Below are 21,671 nucleotides of genomic sequence, written 5' to 3'. Positions count from 1 at the left end.
CTGGAAAGAAAACAAGGGTTCTGCGACAAAGCGTCTTTTGTTTTCCCAAGAACTAAAACTGCTGCACGCAGAGCAAACAATAAAAATAAACTCCTGCCCAACTACCTTCTAATGCACAGGGGTTCTGGAGAGAGGAAACCAGGGATATTTAGAGGCATAAAGTGACTCATTGTGCTAGCAAAAGAATGTTATAAGGCAAGCACTGTGGCTTGGAGTGACATCTGTTACCTTTCCAGGCAGTACTGAGGGGCATTTAGAAAGAGAGGGGGGAAAATGTTTAATTGAATAATGCTTTATACTGATTGCATTGTGCTAGACTAACCTTTACCCAGTCCGCAGGCAAGGTGGACCACAGAACTTGGATTTGGTCCCACCAAAAGTCTATGAAGAATTTTACCTTACTTTTTTTTTGTTATTGGTATTATTTTCCAGTTCAGCTTTGAATAAGTACACCTAACTTTTTCCTACTTGGAGCTATATAACTAAAATAATATTTTAAGAAGAATATTTTAAGAATGTTCTTTTTTAAAAAAACAAACGTGCATGCTTGCTTTTCAGTAATGGGCAGTGTTGCTATAAGAAGAAAGAGAACAATGAAATGCATGGTTCCCTTGATTACGGCCTCCTGGAAACAACTTCTATGCAAATTGTTCGTCTTTTATGGGTGACAACCATGATTTTTGAAACTTGTTCCATTCATGGTTCAAAATGCCTCAACTAGCATTAATAGTGAAAAAGATAACAATTTTTGAAAATTGGTTCTTGTAGGTTATCCGGGCTGTGTAACCGTGGTCTTGGTATTTTCTTTCCTGACGTTTCACCAGCAGCTGTGGCAGGCATCTTCAGAGGAGTCACACTGAAGGACAGTGTCTCGAGACACTGTCCTTCAGTGTTACTCCTCTGAAGATGCCTGCCACAGCTGCTGGTGAAACGTCAGGAAAGAAAATACCAAGACCACGGTTACACAGCCCGGATAACCTACAAGAACCAATGAACTCTGACAGTGAAAGCCTTCGACAAAATTTTTGAAAATGTTTTAACTGTTTTTCCTCTTGTGTTTTCAGGTCAGTTTCATGAAGTCAAAAGAAATTTGCCAGTGATTTCTGGGTGACGGGGTTGTATATTTGTAAGTACTGATGTATTTTACTGTCTTTTTATACCTGACACAAAGCAATGTTTTATTTTTTAAAGTTTATTTTTAAAAGTTGCCCTCTAATTAACAAAGTGAGGCACACACTATATAAAAACACAGTGAAAGTATATTGTTGTTTATAGACATGTTGGTCCAAAATCCCAATCCAAAATAAAAATAAAAATCACAATATAGAATCATAGAATCATAGAGTTGGAAGGGACCACCATGGTCATCTAGTCCAACCCCCTGCACAATGCAGGAATTTCACAACTACCTCCCCCACACACACCCAGTGACCCCTACTCCATGCCCAGAAGATGGCCAAGATGCCCTCCCTCTCATTAACTGCCTCTCATGAACTGCCTAAGGTCATAAAGTCAGCATTGCTGACAGATGGCCATCTAGCCTCTGCTTAAAAACCTCCAGGGAAGGAGCACTTACCACCTCCCGAGGAAGCCTGTTCCACTGAGGAACCACTCTAACTGTTAGAAATTTCTTCCTAATGTCTAGATGGAAACTCTTTTGATTTGATTTCAACCTGTTGGTTCTGGTCAAACCAGAATATCTTTTATTACAACCAACCAGAGATATTTCAGGCTATGATTTTTAAGGCCTTTTCTGGTCAGCACCCCTGTGCTCAGTGCAGGTGAGAAAGTAGATACCTTTGGTGTCAGGTTACCCTCCAGTTCTTCTGAGAAAGAAAAGAAACCTAATGGTATCTCTCCACTGGAATTACCAAGCACAGCAGTCTTCCTTGTGTCTGTCTGACAACATGAGATTCAAAGATCCCTTGTAGGGACAAAGCAAAGGAATTACTTGAAAGTCCTATTAACAATTTATAGTGATGCCTTTACTTACTTGTGCCTTATTTAGAGGTAAAGCCTTTTCATATATCACAGCTACTTCATGGCAGAAATAGTGCTGGTCTTCTTAATTAGAAAAGATGTTTGGGAAAGTTTGGGAAGATGGCCAAAGTTGGTGGTGTTTGTGGCAGAGTAGACTTGATACAATACCTTTAAATCCTCATCCCCACATCCTTTATGAACAATGATCCCAAGTAACATTCTTTATTCATCCTATTCATTAAAAGTATAATTAAAATTCTGGTGGAATGTGATTCACTGGGGTTGTATTGGCAGGTGAGATTTAAGCTTGAGAAATTAAAATAGAGTTATATGCAGTACAACAGATGTACAATATGATAGATGATAACTCAATCTTTGAAATTATGTATGATGTCTGTACTGGAAAAGGTGGGCAAAATATTTATGGGGAGCACAAGAATGCTTAAGGCATGCTTGGTTTAACTAATACACATTTTATGAATCTTAAAACATGTTGTAAATTTCTTTCCTTCTACAATTTTCTGTTGCTGCTGACATGGAAATCTGTTTAACCCCAAAACTTACACATCTGTACTATGTAAAACTTCATGCAGTAGCACTGTTTTGGGATTTGAAATAGTAATATATAGTAGTTCTTTGCATTAACTATACAGGATGATACTGAACAATATTATGTAAGTACATAAATACCAAGCATTTTATAGCATTTTAGGGTGTTCAAACTATTTAACATACATTATCTTATCATCCTGACAACAGCCTTGCAGTATTGTTTCCATATTGCAGATGGGGTCTTGAAACAAACAGCATGGCTTGCCTAAAAACACCTAGGGAGTTTGTAGTAAAGGTGATTTTCAAATCAAGGAGTTCCTGGTTCATAGCTCAGGCTCATTAATGATATGCCAAGCTGTCAATACTTAGGAATACCTTCATGGAGCAGTCCTATATCGCAAAATGACCTCATTTATTGGTACATCATGAAAATTGGCTTCTGTTGATTTAGTTGGCCATGACAAGTGTGTTTTCTAGAAGGCATGCATCCATATCATAATCAAAAAGGATATATATTTGACCAATTCCTCAAGGAAACTGAAGATTGAATGAAGTTGTAAATGGAACTTCCCTGAAATCCTGTAAAATATTCTTTGCAACTCAAGGTTAAGTCTTGAAGGAGATTGCACTGTGCAGCTGACTATATTTGCTTTGCAGTTAAAGAATTTATTGTACACTTTATCTGTATGGCAAGGAAATTCCAAATCCTCTTAAGGTAAATGTAGAATTTGTAATGGAATTGGTTCACACATACATTTATACCACTTGATTGGCGTTCCTTGATGACTTGCAGCTCAGTGTGTGAGCTGTTTCAGCTGACAAGTAGGCAATGTTTGGAAGCGTTCTGTACTATTCTGTGATGTGTCATTTACCTTTGCAAGGTGTCATGAGTTGCTTCATTCATCAGGTGAGTTCATGCGAGCTGGCCCTTCTAGTATATTGCAATGTAAATTGTGTCACATGCATTAGCAAAAAGTGCTGCCCCACTAGCGTCACCGAAAGGCTCTGAAACAATCTCCCTGCACCGACATTGTATCATTTGAAGGCTCATAACATGCAAGCGACAGTGAAGTGTGTGTTTTTTTTCTGAACAATCACTGCCCATGCTCCTTGGAATTCAATTTCTAAGGATTCCATTGGGTTTCTGGTTCAAGAGAACTCTGATATCAGAGCAAGGAATCCAATGTCAATCATAGGGATTCTTCTGTCCAGAAAAAAACTGTAGCATCAAATCAAAGGTAGCAAGGAGGGAAGGGCGAGGGAAGGTTTAGGAGACCGACAATGCAGTCCTAAACAGAGTTATACCCTTCTAAGCCCACTGACTAAACTTAGAAGGGTGTAACACCGCTTAGGACAACACTTTGAGAGTGAAATGGTCAGAAGTAAAAAGAGGAGCATAAAAAGTGGGAATATCCTTTTGAGATATTTCAGAGCAGTGGTTCCCAAAGTGGGTGGTACCACCCCCTGGGGGGCGGTGGGATTACCTTGGTGGACACTAAGAGGCAACAGGACAGCAGGGGATGCTAGAGGAGGGCCCCTTCAACTGTGTTGTTGGATAGGGTAGGGGGCACTGGGGTTTAGTTTGTGGAACCAAGGGGGCGGTGGGCCGAAACGTTTGGGAACCACTGTTTCAGAGGTATGTTAACACGTGCTTTCTGTGAAAGGCTATGCTCACAGTTATCACAACCTCTCAGGTTCCTCACGCTCCCCCCTCCCCTGTCAGTAGTGCCAAGATAGTGAATGGCAAGGAGAGCTGGGTAGCCTGGAGGGGTGAATGGGTTAGGAAGAAACTCCAATGCCTCGAGAGATTCTTCCCTGTTTTCCCCAAACTGTTTCTAAGGCTTTGGGGATGTGGTAGGGTTCTGCCACTACCCCAGGATCTATTTATGGTCCCTAAACCCTCTTGGAATTTGGGGTCACCAAGAAAGGAGATGTTCATAGCTTCTTCACGGTAAAGTCTTTCTGAGACTTTGGAGGCGTGCTAGGGTTCTGCCACCACCCCAGGATCTATTCACTGTTTTCAAACCCTTTCAGCTTGGGGTGCCCAGGAAGGGAAATGTGCATAGCTTTGACCAAGCAGCCTGGCGAATGGCTAAAGATGCAGTGCAGTCTCACACATGTCCTTTAAGAAGCAGAGTTTATTTAACGAACATGCACTCTATTCAAATATACCAAAAAAGAATAACTAGGATACTTCAATTCGCACTGGTACAGTTTATAGGAAATAAAACAGAAAATAGAAATGCTAGCTATTTGTGTTATTGGCATCCTCTCACCTTTTGGGAAAGAATGGGCTTGGAATGACAGGAGGCCTGACAGAGGATGCAGTCTGTTCCTCCCTGTCCTTTTGTGCATCTTTCCCCCAAAATCGTGGGTGGGCTCCCATTGGGAAAACTGGTGGGCACAATTATGTCCATCCCAATTATGAACTTGGATGACTGGATGGGATGCACTACCACATCCCTTAGCATGGTCTGCCCCATGTATTCTATCTCCACCTGGGCTTTAGGGAGTTAGAATGCAGCACTGGCTGCCCCAGGAAATACTCATTTGGGACTTTCTGGTCTGGGCAAATTAAGCTAGCGTGAGCTGCAGACAGTCCAGCCCCAGAATCATGTTCTGCCCAAGTTTCCTGCCCTCCAGCCTTAATAAACCATCTCTCTCCTAGTATTGCATGCAAAAACTATGCCTGCACAGTAGAACAGAGTATCCAAGTTTATCCTTGTTGTCTTTCAAAGAGGAAGTCCTGCATCACAGGACACAGTTAACGCACTTTTTGGGACCTGGCTCCTCTTTGCAGGCTTGGGGCTTGGTGGAGTGCTCCATGGAGTAGATGTAGCTTTGGTCCCATCTGGGTGGGTTTCTCTTGCAGTACCACTCCGTCCATTGGTGGGTTGATCCCCCTTTTCAGCTCAAGAAGCTTGGCTCACTCAGCCTTGGTGGCCGTGTTGCCTGAGTTCTTGCTCTCTACTGTGTTACTTAAATGTAGGGGGAGCAGATCTGAAAACTGTTCACAGGACAACAGCTAGATCACATCTTGCACTGTTGTGGCTATACTACCTTCCAACCATATTGTCAAAAATGGCTGGATGTTCCCAGGGTTTTTCAGGCTCCCTTCACATGGGGAAATACCTGTTGCTTGCACAACTCTGGCCTCAGTCCAAATCTTGCCCATGCCTTGTGTTTGGAAAGAGCAAAGTTCTGCAGTTCTTTTGATGTTTCCCTTAGAAGTTTAAATGATCATTCAGAAATTTGAAGATATGTTTGTTAGGAATACTTTGATATCTTCCCTGTTGCTGAACCTTGGCAAACATCTATGCTCAATCTTAGCAAGGCAAGGTGCTGTCATTTTTGCCTCTTCCCACTACCTCAGGTTGTTAGCTCCCACAGCGACCTGGTGTGCTACCTTGGCTTTTTCTGCCCACAAATGAAAGCACATTTCCTTCAACCAAAGTTATTTCCTCTGTCTCTCATGTTGCCTATTATAGTAGGTGCTGCGGAACATAGGCAGGATGCTGCTGCGGTCATATTGTTTGTGGGCTTCCTAGAAGCACTCGGTTGGCCACTGTGTGAAGAGACTGCTGGACTTGATGGACCTTGGTCTGATCCAGCATGGCTTTTCTTATGTTCTTATGAAGCCTTGCCTGGAGCATCTCAGTGTCCTCCATCACTCAGCAATGTCACCTGTGCCATTCTGTGCACTGCAGGTCTCTCTCACTGAAGTCATGGGCACCTTTCTCCCAGCAAGACTAGTGGCCACTACTTCCTCAGAGCTGCATGCGCACTGTAGTGTGCTGCCTGCCAGCGTCTCCCCTGGAATTATGTTGGGTGGTTGGGATTTCTCTCATCCCATCGCTCACACTATCCCCAGGGGCTTGTGAAGATGAGAAGATTTGTTATTACATATATACTTCTCTGAAGCAGAATAGGTTTTGAATGTGTTATATATACTTCGGAACTCCCTCCCCAAGGAGATTCATCTGTCTCCCCCATCATTGTCCTCTACCAGTGGATGAAGACTTTTTCGGGTTTTGTTTGGCATACTCCCATAAACTCTTATTGTCCTTCCACCCAGGTTGTGTTGTTGTGTGTCTATATGTTTAGATATGTAGGTCTATACATTTCTATTGAATTGTTTAAATATTTTATATATACCTTATTTTAAATGCTGTTTTAATGTTTTAGATGCTTTAATGTTTGCCATTTTGGGAACCCTATTTGGGCAGAAAGGTGGCATAGATATGTTTTATATAAATAAATATTTATAATGTTTAATGACAGGTCTTTGTAACATGAAAGCCTTTGTGGTGTTTCCTAAGCAAGCCAGATAGAATATAGCTTTAATGTCAGCTAACATCCTTTTGGTTACTTGTGTGTGAGGAACAGGGTTCTATTCAATAGCTTTTCAAAGATATGGGAACTTAGGAGGGATCCTGTGCCTGGGAAATGTAATGTGTAAATATCCCCTGAGGGATACTACAAAATTTATATTGAATCAGAAAATTTATATGCAGCCTATCCAGAGATGAGGACTTTCAGAATTGACATGCGTATAATAGGGGCTGAAGGAATAAAGAACCAGGAGATTGATTATCTTTCTAGGTTATTTTAAGTAAATGGTGTGCTGGTTATTCGGAAGAGAGAAAACTGTTATATTTCTGTCTTCACAATATTGATATTTTAGCAGTGACAGGATCAGATAGACCAAGGATGCTGATTTGTGTTGGATACCTTTCAGCTTGTCCAGTCTGAGGATGTGGGCAAGACTCTTGGGGCCCACCACCTGCTTGTGTGGCCCTTCTGGCTCCTTCAATCTATTGGAAGTGGCGGTGTGTGACAGAGGCCAACTGGGTCTGGGAGACAGCAAATGCTTCAAGAGAGGGGTTGATTGTCCCTGCCTTGAAGTGGCCAGTGGTCCATCCACTTCTACAGAAACCTACTATGGATGCATGGTAGTTTAATAACCACCATCCAGTTTCACATGTACCATTCTTGAGCTAGGTCCTAAAGTGGGGGAGGGTTCCAGAGGCAGCATGACACCAGCACTGGTGTAGATGCCATTTATGGCATGAAAATGGGCACCTACACTGGCGGCGGGCCACTTTCGCCGGCACCAGGCAGTGGTGCAGCAGTGCTGTGATCAGGTGCTGGAGCAGCCGCCACCTTGATTATAACAGCACTACTTTTCGTACTCGCAGCGTTTGTTCATCCCAGTTCTTCGGAATACCACCACCATGTGGTTTGCCTACTTATACTTATTATTTGACAACTCCTCGTCTTTCTAGAGCCTTCTGTTTAGCTAGACTGAATGCTAACCCCTCTATGGTTATGCAGGGCAGGATTTTGAATATACCATACCCAGACAGGCCCTGTCCTTGCTCTTCTGGCTCTGTCAATTCATTAGCTCATGCCCTCTTGGAATGCCGCTTTTACGAGGAACTTCGATCACATTATATCTCTCCCCTTTTAACATATAAATCTAATGCTTCTGTGTCTGACATAATGCCTTTTTCACTAAGTGACAGAGATCCCAAGGTCAGTGGCAAGATTTGTTTCAGTCCTTATATCCCATATGCTGCTCAAGATCAATGGATCAAGGCGCTTCTAAGGGATAAAGGAAAAAGAAAGGAGCAGCCGCCGCCGCATTTTTGCAGGGCAAGGGCTTGCAGAGGTGCCAAAAGAGACGATCCCAGGGGAGGCGTTGACTATAGTCAGCTCCCTAGGCCCTTTGGCCTGGGTACACCCCCTTTTTGCAGGTGCAAACTTGCGCCTGCAAAACCGATGACACAGTCCCATGTAACTCAATGGGGCAGTTAAATGTTCTTTTTTTGGGGGGGGGAAATACATTTCCCCCTTCTGTGTTGGGCCACCAGGCTTCTCAGGAGGCTGCGCCATCCCCATGCCCAATGTAAGTACCCCCCTTTATGATTGTGCTGCAAATGAATGATGGCTGGGCAACTTTAGGGATGTCTGAATGAAGTGGATTGTTTGGGTCCATATTAGTCTGGCTGAAATGGGTTTGGTCACTCTGGTGGCTGACCTGCATCTGGAGATGGGCAGGGGAAGTGTGACTGTGCTAATTCTTCTGGTCCTCTCAGTGGCTTTCATTGCTATCTATCAGGGTACCCTTCTGGACTGCCTTTTGGGATTGGGACTGGGAAGCACTGCTCTGGGTGGTTTCAGAGTATGGTGGTAGTGGGGTGGCTGCTTTGCCCCTTGGCCTCTGGCCAACAGGGTTCTGCAAGGTTCCATCTTGTCCCCATGGTTTTTAACATCTACATAAAGTCTCTGGGAGATGTCATCTGGAGATGTGGGTTGAGTAGCCACCAATATGCTGACAACACTATCTCGTACTTCCAGCAGATCCCAGGGAGGCTGTGGAAAGTTTTTCTCCCTCTCCCATAATACTAGAACACGGGGTCATCTGCTGAAGCTGGAGGGTGAGAGATTTAAAACAGATAAAAGGAAGTATGTCTTCACACAACGCATAGTTAAACTGTGGGACTCCCTGCCCCAAAATGTGGTGATGGCTGCCAACTTGGAAGGCTTTAAGAGGGGAGTGGACATGTTCATGGAGGAAAAGAGTATTCATGGCTACTAGTAAAAATGGATACTAGACATGATGCATACCATTATCTCCAGGAGCAGAGGAGCATGCCTATTATCTTAGGTGCTGTGGAACACAGGCAGGATGGTGCTGCTGCAGTCGTCTTGTTTGGGGGCTTCCTAGAGGCACCTGGTTGGCCACTGTGTGAACAGACTGCTGGACTTGATGGGCCTTGGTCTGATCCAGCAGGGCTTTTCTTATGTTCTTAAACTGTGAACAGGTTCCTGGAGGCAGTTTTGGGATGGATGAGGGCTAACAAGCTGAAATGTAAAGCCAGCAAAATGGAGGTGCTACTGGAGTGTGTGTGGGGCGGGGGGAAGGTTTGACCTGGGAATTGGTATATCGTCTGTCCTGGATGGAGTTGCACTCCTTCTAAAGGAACAGGTTAGTAGCATGTGGGTGCTGAGGACCCAGACCTCTGACTGGATAAACAGGTGGCAGCGGTGGCCAGGGGTGCCTTTCATCACCTTTGGCTGGTGAGCCAGCTGTGACCCTTCCTTGGTGGAAAAGCTATTGCCACTGTGGTGCAGGGTGGGTAACATCTAGATTAGATTACTGTAATGCTCAGGACATTGGGCTGCCCTTGAAGACTGTCTGGAAGCTACAGTTGGTACAGAACACTGCAGCCAGATTGTTGCATGGAGTCGGTTGTAGGGACCATATCTGTTTCCAAAGTTAAGATGAATTATGCCTGCAGAACTGCCATCCTAAGACTTTTGGGAAGTACAAATCAAAACTGTTGAAAGGAGGACCAGTAAAATCTCTGACTGTACTAAATGATTACAGAGTACTTTCTGTATGATGGCTTCTGAATGGAATCCAATAGAGTCATTTTTTCTTGAGTAGGTGAGGAAGGTAGATGGTCTACGTTCTCTCCCTTCTCGGGTACTTGTATGTAGATATAAACACATGTGTGCATACACACACAACTGAAGCACAGATACGCACATGAATATGTATTACACATCTCTTCCTCACCCCCATACATATCTCAGGGGTGGATTGATTCATCTACTGATATAAAAAACTGAATCACTTAGCACTAGCCATTCATTCATCATAGTAGATGGTGCGGTAAAAGGTTAACTGCTCAGTGGATGGATGAGATCTGCAATAAATAACTGCTGTTTAGAGGCCAGGCAATATAAGTTCACTGCAGGTAAAAGAGAGCTTTTACCCACTTAGCACAATGTTTGATAAAGATACCACTATAAAAACATCTGTGTATCTAAAATTGATTGGGAAAAATCCATCTCTTAATGAAACATGTAAAGTATAATAGCAGGATGTGAGACATATATAGAGGATTTTTAGAATTTTTAAAACCATGATGACAAAATTGCACAAAAGTTGCTGTGATTTTGTTTACCTGCTACTTTAATTGCATTGAGTTCAGTGAGATTTAAGCAGCCCGTATCCAGGACTGCATAAGGCTACAAGCCATGTTCATACAAAGAGCAGGATACCAAAGGAGCTTCTCACAGGCTCCAGTAGAATTATCCTGTTTTCTCCATGCTGTATCTGTGCCCAGAGGCTTGATACTTTGTAAATTGCCAGGCCCTTTAGCTCAAGCCTTGGCTGTCCCATGCTTCATCTTACAGAATCCAACAACCCACTCTTGCTCAGAGCCCTATATCTACATCCCTACATCTCTTGCTTTGGCTGAGAGCTCTCTGGGTACTTTCACTCACATTTGCCCCCGGTCTGTCTCGGTTGTTCTTTGGAGTTATGCATGAGTTTTCCATCCATTAGAGATGATCTTGCTGCCAGCCCTCAAAAATCTTGGACCTTCCCATTCCTATGTTAACCTGATTCTTCCCTCTCCCCTGAGCTCAGCCCAGGTGAAATCCCCATGCATAATGCAAAGTGCAGGATACCCAAGCTTGGTTTCTATCACAGAAAGCATGCAGCCAGTTACAAAGCACTGTGTAAAGAGGCGGGGATTCAAATGCTTCCTGCTTCCTCAAAGCTCTTTCTGAGCAGAAGAAAGACTTTTAAAAAATGAAGTTTAGATTTCTCCCCCCCCCTTTCAGATTGTTCTGTTTTTTGTTTTTTCTTCTTAAAATGCTTTATTCTTTGGCAATCGGGTTTTTGGGGGGGAATTTTCTCTCACAGTAAGCACTACAAAGTAAGCCAATTACAAAGCAGCATTTAAAGGGGTGGGGACTTGATTTGAGCTTGGAGACTGCTGGTGCATAGATTCCCAACAGGAAGATGTGGGTCCAGTGAGCGATGAACCTCAGGTAAAACTCTCGTGCATAAATGACCTTTGTCTGCTGGCCAGATAATACACAGATCATATGCATGAAAATGCATTACCTTGAAGTGTATGATCTGTCACAGCAATGGTATGCCAGGTGTGGAGGCAGCATGTCGAGGAAGCAAGCCCTGTAAGAAATCATTCTTTTCTGTGCTTACAGGGTACAGAGTCTTTTCTAGTGCAGCAAAGGGACAGCGTCCAAGGCTACTTTATTTGTCCCTTCATTAAGAATATGATTCCCCCCTTGCATTCAAAGGGAACATCCACACAGCATCATAGTACAGCTATGCTGTGCCCTTACAATTTGGCTGAGCAAAGAAAGTTGTGGGAAGGAGGGATTATGGGCCTTGGGGTGCTGCCATGATTGCCGTTGCGCTGCAGTTTTGCTCACACACAAGAGAGGAAAAGTGGAGGAGGGTGGGGGGGATAGCGGCAGTGAGCACAGCAAGGAAGTGCCTGTACAGGCCCCTGTCTCACCCGTACTTGCCCCTCTTGCTGCTTCCGTCACAGCAGGGGTATATTTTCACATCCTCACGTTGATGCAATTCGAGTGACATTTTGAAGACGATTTTTTTGCTTGCATTTTGTGTGCATCATTTTTGTAGCTGTTTGTTTTGCCAGCACTGGATTTCAGCAGCTATGTGCTCCTTGAGCGATAGCCTTTGAGGTTCCTCTCTTTACTATCCATTTTCCTTCTCTTAAATGTGATGCTGCCACTGATACCAGTAAGCTGAGGACTATGTCTTCACAACATATTTAATTGTGTGCCTACTATCCCAGTCTGGTATGCTTTGGCTCTGAATTTTAAATAGATAATAGCATTTAATCATTCATATACTCATTTCATAACTTTAAACTGGATCTGTTTCATCCCCCATCCTCCCCGTTTCTAAACTTTCCTGTGTCTTAAAACAGCTTCTGAAATGAGTAAAAAATAGACATGTGGGATTACTGTTTTTTTTTTATTGTGTCTTGTATCTTTTTAAATTTTGGATTTATAAGCCACTATGCATCAAAAAGGACGAGCAGGGTATAACTATTTTAATAAATGAAGACACATAATCCTTTAAAATATTTTGTAATCCTGTTGGCCCCATCTGCCTCTGCTTTGTGGTCATTATTTACTACTGGTATCTCTTCTAAGCTTTTAGTGCAGCGTTTTTGTGCCCTTTGTATGTAAGTGTGTGTATGTGTTTGCCGACCATATAGGAAGCTAAACCAAGTGCCGTGCTCCCCCCTCTACATTCTAGAGTGAGATGTTCCAAAAAGAAGCCATTTATAGTATCAGTTAGCTGCTTCTCCAAACCATGTACAGATGTGTCATTCAGCCCGTTAATATTGGGGTTGTTGAAATCATCCATTATTATTTTTTTTTCCTCTGGCAGATTTTGCCACTTCATTAATATCTTTCAACATACTGAGTTGCTTGGCTGCTGCTTCTTTTACATGGCTTATGTCATATCATGCCATCACAGCACATTCTGCAGTTTCAAGTTAATTGCTCAATTAACAGCGGTATTCATAAAGTGCTAGGAAAATTCCACAACTAATGATTTGGACAATTTCAAAATAGGTTGGTATTTCATAGTTTTAAATGTCAGGCATGCCAGTATCTGCAGGCACAGGGTTGTCTAAGCTTTGAACTCTATATTGGCATGAACACTGTAGCCTAGAAATTATAAGAGGCTTGCTTAGCACCATTTCTTTCATGTATCATGCCCTCTTATTTAATCCTCTGGATTCCTGGAGAAATAGGTTAAAAGTGTGCTACAGTTCCTAATTTGATTGTGATATTTATCTTGTCAGAATACAGAAGAAAACCATACACATCACCGCTATAGTTTACTATCCTAGCCTTTGTAAGCTTTGCCTTTGCTTCCGTTATCTTAGCCAGCATTAGTCTGTTAACTGAAACTGGATGCTTCTTGTATTGGTGGAACACTTTTTATAGCTCTCTTTTCTCTTCTTTTGTATTTGCCACATCAGGTGTCATAAGAAACATTGCTAGGAACTGATGCTATTATCTGGGCTCAGCACACATTTCATAACAGAAAATGACTACACTTCCTTTTTCACAGCGACTGTACATTGTGGGTAAAGCTAAGTTACTGTGTTTCAAGAAATCATAGGAAGCATGACTCTGGATGGTTTTGTATTGCACACCCCATATGCTTGTGTGTGTGTGTTTGTATATACAGGACAGGGTCCATAGTTCCCTTCTGATAAGTAAGGATTTTTTTTAAAGAAAGGACTCAGTTTGGTACAATGAAGACTCCTTTGTCCAACAGAAGATTCCTGCATAGTAGAAGGGAGCCATCAGCTCTCACCCAATGTAAGTAAATTCCTCTTTCCCAACTGGTTATTGTGGTAGAGGTGTCTCTCCTATTATTTAAAACCATTTGATTTTCTCCCTCTGTTTCTAAAACAGCTTTTCAGTTAAGTCCACCAAAGGTACTAGCCTGCTTTGCTACGTATACAGCAGTCACTTGTATCCCAAGTAATGTCCAGAAAGGGGAAAAAATGGAATGAGTTTTTTCCCAGTTTACAAATTGTGTCATCTGCTCCCCCCCATTTTGCTCAGTCAGCTGGGCAAATGGCTGCCTACAAGCCTACGCTAAAATATCTCCACCCAACTTTAAACTTCCATTAGTCTTTAGAGGATGGTGTATTTTCCAAGTAAATTAAAGCTTAATGTTACAAAGCTTAAATAGGGTAAAGAGCTTAGGCAAGCTGTCAGACTGTTATACAAACCAGGCAAATATTTTTATATGGAATAGTTTGCATTCTATAATGAAACTATTCAAAGTGGTGGTAATAATTTAAACACAGAAAAATATTTCTGCATCCCAGAACAATTATATGACATGATCAAGCTAAAGTTCATCACAGCCATATTCCACTGAGTTTGATAAAGGAAGTGTTAGGTATTGCATTTAACTTTGGTTCAATTGTGCCCATTGTTTCTAAGTTGAAGCAACTATTTTTGTCTATGTAACTGGGATTGCTTTAGGTATATCCATAAACATGCTTGCTAACAAATATTGTTCTTTAGGTTTAGGAAAGAAGTTAAGTGTATAAAATGAAAGTGTACTAGTTATTGCAATGATATTTGAGTTATCCTTTCAGCCTGTTTTGTAATCTCAACTGTGCCTCAAGGACAGTTTAATTTACATGTTATAACAAAACAAAAGGAAAAGGAAAAAAAGAATTATATTATTCCTTTCGGCCATGCAGCAAACTACCATTAACATTTTTCATCAGTATTCTCTTTAGAGTTTTCCAAACAGAAAACACTACAATGCTAACAGCTTATTTTTGTAGATGTTATTACAGTACTTTCACATCTTTATAGTACTGTAGTAAAGCTGAATTTACTGCTGTACTGAAGGCAGAGTGAGGCCAATGTTAGAATCAACATTAAAATGATTCAACACCTTTTAGAGGGAGGGGGACCTCTTTGACTTGAGATCTGATACTGTATATAGCCAGAGGGCAGTTGTTTAAGGGTTGCCAATAAAATGTGCATGCCACTGATGACAGCTGTTTTCTTAATGTTTCAGCGTTGAATATTGAAATGTGAGGGATGCTTTCTCTTCTCCATAAATACTTGATCAACGTCAACTGTTTAATAAGAGTCACACATACAAATGGAAAAGAGAAGTTATTTGCAAGAGTCAGTCTGTAACATTGCCATCCTAAGCAGAGTTACACCCCCCTTTTTTACTTCAGTGGAGGTAAAAGGGTGTAGCCCTAACTAGGCTAGTACAGTCTCATCAGAACTCAGAAGCTGAACAGGATCGGTCCTGGTTAGTACTTGGATCAGGATGGGAGACAACCAAGGATGCCCAGGGTTGCTATGCAGAGGCAGGCAATGGCAAACTGCCTCCAACCATCTCTTGCCTTGAAAACCCTAAAGGGTGGCCATAAGTCAGCTGGGACTTGACAGCACTTCCCACCACCACCAGCTCTGCTTAAGATGGCATTGTAAAGCTAATTTATGCCTGGGAATCAATCCAAACACCTGATTTTGTACCATTGAGCCTACAAATGGTTCACGCAAGTATTTTGGCACGAAACCTTTAATTTGAATATGAAGAATAGGAAATGCAAATAAGTTTTTACCTATGGTATTAAAATAAACTCTGATGTTGTAAACCAGCAAATCACTTAAAGAGGAATCCGGGGTGGGGGGGGGGATGTATCTTCCTATAAAACATGGGCTATTTGAATAATGCCTGATTCTCTAAAATGTGAGGACATCATACGACACATGTACAGATTGGTACCCCACCTCAGGTTGCCAGGCATGGAATGGCCTAGCAACTGGCAGGAGATGGGGGGAGGTGGGTATTTACTGTGGGTAGGGAAGTGATTGTCATTGCCAGCAATGATGCCACTATTGGCATGACTTGGAAGTGCTGACATCATGCCGGGGTGATGCTCCAGCACTCTTCCCCAAATACTGGAAGTGATGGGGATGACAATCGCAGCTCTCCCCCCTTTGGCCAGCCTGTTTCCACCCATCAGCCTTCTGAGTGTCATCATGCAATGGCCAAAGTTGCCAGGAGTTTGCCCACCACAAAGCAGGCATCTGGCAAGCTTAACTTCATCCCACACTGCATAGTTTGTTTTTCTTGCAGGAAGGAAGGAATGGGGGAAAGACCAGAGGGACGAGTACTGTGTGCTAGATCCTCTGGCAACATTCATGCAAGTGGTGGGGAGGAGGAGAGGCAAACTCTCCAGACACTTGGAAGCTGCTGTTAAGAAAATCTTCTCTTTCTCCTGGCCCTTGTGCTAAACCATCTTGTATTTACTGCTTTCCACTCTGGTTTGCCACACTCTGTTTTTATGTGTGATTGTTCAGTTTTATATAATTTTTTAAAGTACAGTTTCAGAAACCTTTTCAAAATTATTTTCTTGTATAGGGAAAAAATAAGCCTTTTGAGATAGTTTGCTACACTAAATCATAGAATGTGTAGATTTTGAAATACAGATTTTCTGCTCCTGTGAAAAAGGTTTACTTCAGCTAAGTAGGTAACTCTGCCATAAAGCTTGCTTGTGTGTGTGTGGGTGTGGGCTGGGGTGGAGTGGGGTGGTGGTGGTTATGAGTGGGAAGGCCCTGCTTTTCCTCATGACCCTCCTTTCCTAGAAATATAATCTTGAAATTGTCCTCTGGTATATATTGTTGCTTAAAGCACTGTTAACTCCGTTGGCTCTCTTGAGGCTCGATTCTAATGGATAGCAATATGGCATTTGTTTACATGATCATAAGATAACACTTGCACAAATCAGTGATTATTGTCTCTTTTCCTACAAAGAGGAACATTTTCCTAGGTAAAAAATAAAATCACCGGAGAGGAAAAAAATCACCTAAACAAAGTACAGTTACTAATGCCAAATTGGCATTATGTGTGTGTGTGTGCCGTCAAGTCGCAGCCGACTTCTGGCGACCCCTTTTGGGGTTTTCATGGCAAGAGACTAACAGAGGTGGTTTGCCGGTGCCTTCCTCTGCAAAGCAATCCCGGTATTCTTTGGTGGTCTCCCATCCAAATACTAACCAGGGCTGACCCTGCTTAGCTTCTGAGAGCTGACGTGATCAGGCTAGCCGGGGCCATCCAGGTCAGGGCAAATTGGCATTATACCATACAGAAATCTAGTCATATGCTCAGTGTTATCTGGACAGTCCCATGTGCCCTCGGCACTTGCTTCTTTCTTCAGTCCAATGCTATCAAGAACATCCTTTAACAGGAGCAGCTTCTCATGACAGTGCTCATTATGTCCTGCTGGCATCAAAGTGGTTTACTTTGTTAAGATTACTATTTTTTTCTGCAGAGGATTCACATTAATCTGGAGCAACCTTCTATTATTTGAATTAGATCCGAATTTGGAAATAAGATGTATAAAAGAAGGAGAAGTGGACATGGTACAAAAGTTTCTTAACGCTGGATTCCAATGTACATATTCTAACAAATTAATAAGTTGCTGAAAACGTTTATTGAAATTGACAGCAGCACTCTTACTGTCAAAATACATGCAATTATGGTGGTATGGGGTATATGGAAGAAGGTTTATATGTTGCATTATTCCCTGGGAGGACCCCACTCCAGAAGCAGATTTTGCTCTCACACAATAGCTCACATACATCAACTTTCCTTCCCCTCATTGGAATGAACAGGAATCCAACCCCCCAAAAGGAATTGGTTCACTTGGAAATGTTCCTGAGGACCCCAGCTGTCAAGAGTTTGCTGCTCTCAAAGTCCTGCCCTTTCATTTGCACAGCACTATCCTAGACTCTTTTTGAGTGTAATGGAATGCTTAGAGCTAGCTTTAGGGTCTTGAGGAGAAGGGGAAATCCCATTCCCCACCTTCCCCTGCTGCTAGCTCTGGGGTCCCAGCTTCCTGTCACAACACACCTCTCCCACCTTTGACTCCAGCTTACCAACTAGGGTTGCCAGGTCCCTGTTCGCCACTGGCGGGAGGTTTTTGGGGCAGAGCCTGAGGAGGGTGAGGTTTGGAGAGGGACTTCAATGCCATAGTATTCAATTGCCAAAGCGACCATTTTCTCCAGGTGAACTGAGCTCTGTCGGCTGGAGATCAGTTGTAATAGCAGGAGATCTCCAGCTAGTACCTGGAGGTTGGCGACCCTATTACCAACTCCTTGTCCTAACCATTTCTGCCACCACCCCTTCCTTCTGGCCACTGCCAGTGCTGAGGCACAGTTTGGGTTGCTGCCTCCAACCTGACAGATTGGCTGTCCTGAACAGGTAAGAGGGACAGCCATTGTTGGTGGTCATCAGGAAGTGTGGCAAAGAAGTTTTGTTTGAAAGGGCATTTTGCTGAACAGTTAAATTGTTGGCATAGTGCTGAAATTCACCTGGTGATTAGACTGGTTAATTAGTATTTGTTTTTTTTAGTAATTAATTTTGACTTTGACAGCTGCTTGTTTTAATTGCTTTTGTTGATGCCAGTGGGCATTTTTGCAAGCTGCTTGGGGCTCTTCAGAGGGAAGGCAGGATATAAATATTTTAAATGAATAAATGTACTGACTGCTCTGTGTCTGAGTGAAGGGTCATGAAGAAATCAGACACAGCCCAGTCGACATGAGGTTGTGGGGCATGTGATATCTGCTGCCCCATTGTGTTACTTAATTGTACTGTACAGGTGCCCTTTGCAAATAAATCTCATGCTGTACTGCTGCTTCTATCTACAATGCAGATTTTAAAATAATATGTGCAATTACAAAAACCATTATGTACTTACAGAAGGGGGATTTAAAGCAAGAACAAAAAGATTCTGCTGAAAGTGAAAAGACCGCCTTGTGAGGAACATTACAGTTGTCAGGTCTCCTAACCACAGTACCTCCTTTGGCTTCAGTAGAAAGTTCTAAGAATGAGTGGACTGAGGATTGTGGTTTATATCACACATATGCATAAGTAAATTAAATTACTACTGCCCAAAGGAAAGGTACTGCCCATATTAAAACTAAGTAGTGAATGCTTGACTTTGTTGCCTGGGCTAAAGTCCACAAGCCTCTTACTACAGAGCAGTTTTGCTTCAAGCACTTTCAATGACTACGTAGGTGGGTTGTGGCTAGCAGTTTTACTGTTCCTTTGTTAATTGTGTGTGCATGTGTACATTAATCTCTGTGTATCAAAGGTGTAAATCAAAGCTCGTTTCCTTTTAATTCTGTAGGAACAATTTTCTTTTATATGTTTACTGAACAAATTCTCCTTGGGTAGCAGCTTAATGTTGCTTTCTTTGTAATTGGCCATGACGAATAGTTTTGAAACTGTCCCCTTCTCCCCTTCTCCTGATGGAGAGGGAGTTCTATAAAACTCTCTCAGAGGAATGAGACACTCCAATTAGCAATATTTTCCACTGGCCAATCTCCAGAATAAGACTGTTGTTATAGTTCTTGGTGCAGTTGCCTTTTTATGTTAATGGTTTATTTCTTTCTTAATGAAATTGATGTGTAGCTGGTGAATAACTGAAAATAGACCTTGATTAAAATAATAATTTTGCTAACAGGAAACATTTGTAGGTTTCACTTGTACTGTTTGGTTGCATATGCTTATTCCCAGACACCTGTCTGGACAGTCATTTTTAAGGTGAGGTAGGGTTCAGTGAAAGAGCCCCATGGCGCAGAGTGGTAAGCTGCAGTCCTGCAGTCCAAGCTCTGCTTACGACCTGAGTTCGATCCCAACGGAAGTTGGCTTCAGGTAGCCGGCTCAAGGTTGACTCAGCCTTCCATCCTTCCAAGGTCAGTCAAATGAGTACCCAGCTGGCTGGGGGTAAAGGGAAGATGACTGGGGGAAGGCAAACCTTCCCGTAAACAAAGTCTGCCTAGTAAACATCGGGATGTGGCATAACCCCATGGGTCAGGAATGACCTGGTGCTTGCACAGGGGACCTTTACCTTTTACCTTTAGGGTTCAGTGAAACATCAAATCCTTTTTGAAAAATACCAAAAATAAAACCGAAAAAGGCATTCCATGCTGCCCTGATGCTCTGGATTCCAGAGAATCGGGGCGGCATGGATTTCTCTCAGATCTGTGCTGTGGGCCTTCTCCACCTGGAGAAGACCCTCAGCATGGATCTACCTGAATTCTACACTGTCCTGATTCTCTGGAGCCCTGAGAATCAGGGCAGAGTGAAATTGCATTAGATCTGTGCTGCAGGCCTTCTCAAGGGCTCAAATAAGGCCCGCAGTACAGATATAACTGAATTCCACTCCGCCCCGATTCTCGGGGCTCCCGAGAATTCGGGTGGTGTGGAATTCGTTCAGAGACAGGTAAGTAAGGGGGGAGTGAGGGTCAGGGGAAAATGGCGGTGGGGCCCAAAAAATTGGCATTATTTGGGATCCGCTTATTCAGCTCCCTTTATTGCTGCCTTTTTATACCAGTAACCCCCTCCTCCCCAAATACATCACCAACACAATGTCACTTTCAGAAGTGATGTCATCACATTGGTGACGTCAAGAAGACACTCTGGTATTTGGGCAAAAACTCTGTGGTAGAAGCTGTTTTTACCATAAAGTTTTACCCAAATACCAGAGGGTCACCCTCTGCATCGGCGATGTAATGATGCCACTTCCAGAAGTGATGTCATCGTGCCAACAATGTTTTCAAGGGTCATGGGATGACATTGCTCAAAAACTGGGGAAGATGAAAGATAGGGAAGATCTACATCCACAAGCAGTGTTGCTGTTCATAGGATCTAGCCCATGCATCACAGTATAGAAAGTTGCATAGCATCCATTTCAAAGCACTGACATCATTTGGCTTTATGTACACTTCTTTTTCTTTTTTTAAACTTTATTTCATTGCTGCATTTTGAAGGGTTTTTTTGCCCTTACTGGTTTCCCGTCAGTTTTTTTTAAAGAAAAAAAATCATACGTGGTGGGGAACATCACTTTGATCTTGGGAATAAGTGCCCCTGTCCTTTGTACTAGATCATCTCAAGGCTACAAGATGCATTCTAAGATGAACGCAGTATTTACCTTTTTTGTTGTTGACTATCAGGCTAAGTTTCCCCTCAGAAATGCTATAAGGGACACTGTCTCCAACTGTGCTTCTGTGAACAATTAGATTTGTTCCTGCCCTTCAAATCCATAAAGTCCAACTTGGCTTTTTGACACTGACTGAGCTACTTAGATTAGGGAAAGCTGATCTTAAAAGAGAAAAATTGGATGTTCGGCAAACCCAGCAGATATTTTAAAACACACTTGGAGCTGATAAGAGTCATCGTAAATTTAAACATTACCTTGCCTTGCACCAAAACCATACTAATAAATGGCTTTGAATTTTTTATGAATGACTGAGTACCCAGCTTTACTAATAAGCCCACGCTGTGGCGCTTCCTATTTTTTCTTCTCATTTCATTTCATTTCATTTCATTTCCTGCTTTCTTTCTTTCTTTCTTTCTTTCTTTCTTTCTTTCTTTCTTTCTTTCTTTCTTTCTTTCTTTCTTTCTTTCTTTCTTTCTTTCTTTCTTTCTTTCTTTCTTTCTTTTTTGGCTAAAGGATGATGCAGAGAAAGCACTGATGAGGTGTCATAAAATTTTACAAGTTGCATAACTGCTTTTAACTACTAAACTCTCTCTGATTAAAATAACAATTGAGCCTGTAATTTTTCTGAACAGCTGCTGCTACAGGGGGTCATTACCTTAGAGAGCTTGGAAATAATTGTACTCCTAATACATGAGTTATGTAGTCTCATGTTTTACAGCAAGGCACAAAGTTTAAAGCCTATAGTAGAATGTTATTTGAAAGCTG

The 21,671-nt window shown here is 42.3% G+C and overlaps 1 protein-coding gene across 3 annotated transcripts in view; it reads left to right on the top strand.

Moving 5' to 3' along the window:
- Positions 1-21,671, top strand: part of SOX6 (SRY-box transcription factor 6) — a 539,429-nt gene that overhangs the window by 91,335 nt on the left and 426,423 nt on the right. For 2 of the 3 annotated variants that reach the window (XM_056851453.1, XM_056851452.1), the window contains exon 2: positions 1,065-1,115. The exons of the other annotated variant lie outside the window; for it this stretch is intronic. The gene's annotated coding sequence lies outside the window, so the exon portion shown is untranslated. The remainder of the gene's footprint in view (positions 1-1,064; positions 1,116-21,671) is intronic. 3 annotated transcript variants of the gene reach the window in all.

The sequence above is a fragment of the Euleptes europaea genome, chromosome 6, assembly GCF_029931775.1.
Source record: "Euleptes europaea isolate rEulEur1 chromosome 6, rEulEur1.hap1, whole genome shotgun sequence".
NCBI classification, from domain to species: Eukaryota; Metazoa; Chordata; class Lepidosauria; order Squamata; family Sphaerodactylidae; genus Euleptes; species Euleptes europaea.
This window is presented reverse-complemented; position numbering and strand designations above follow the sequence as displayed.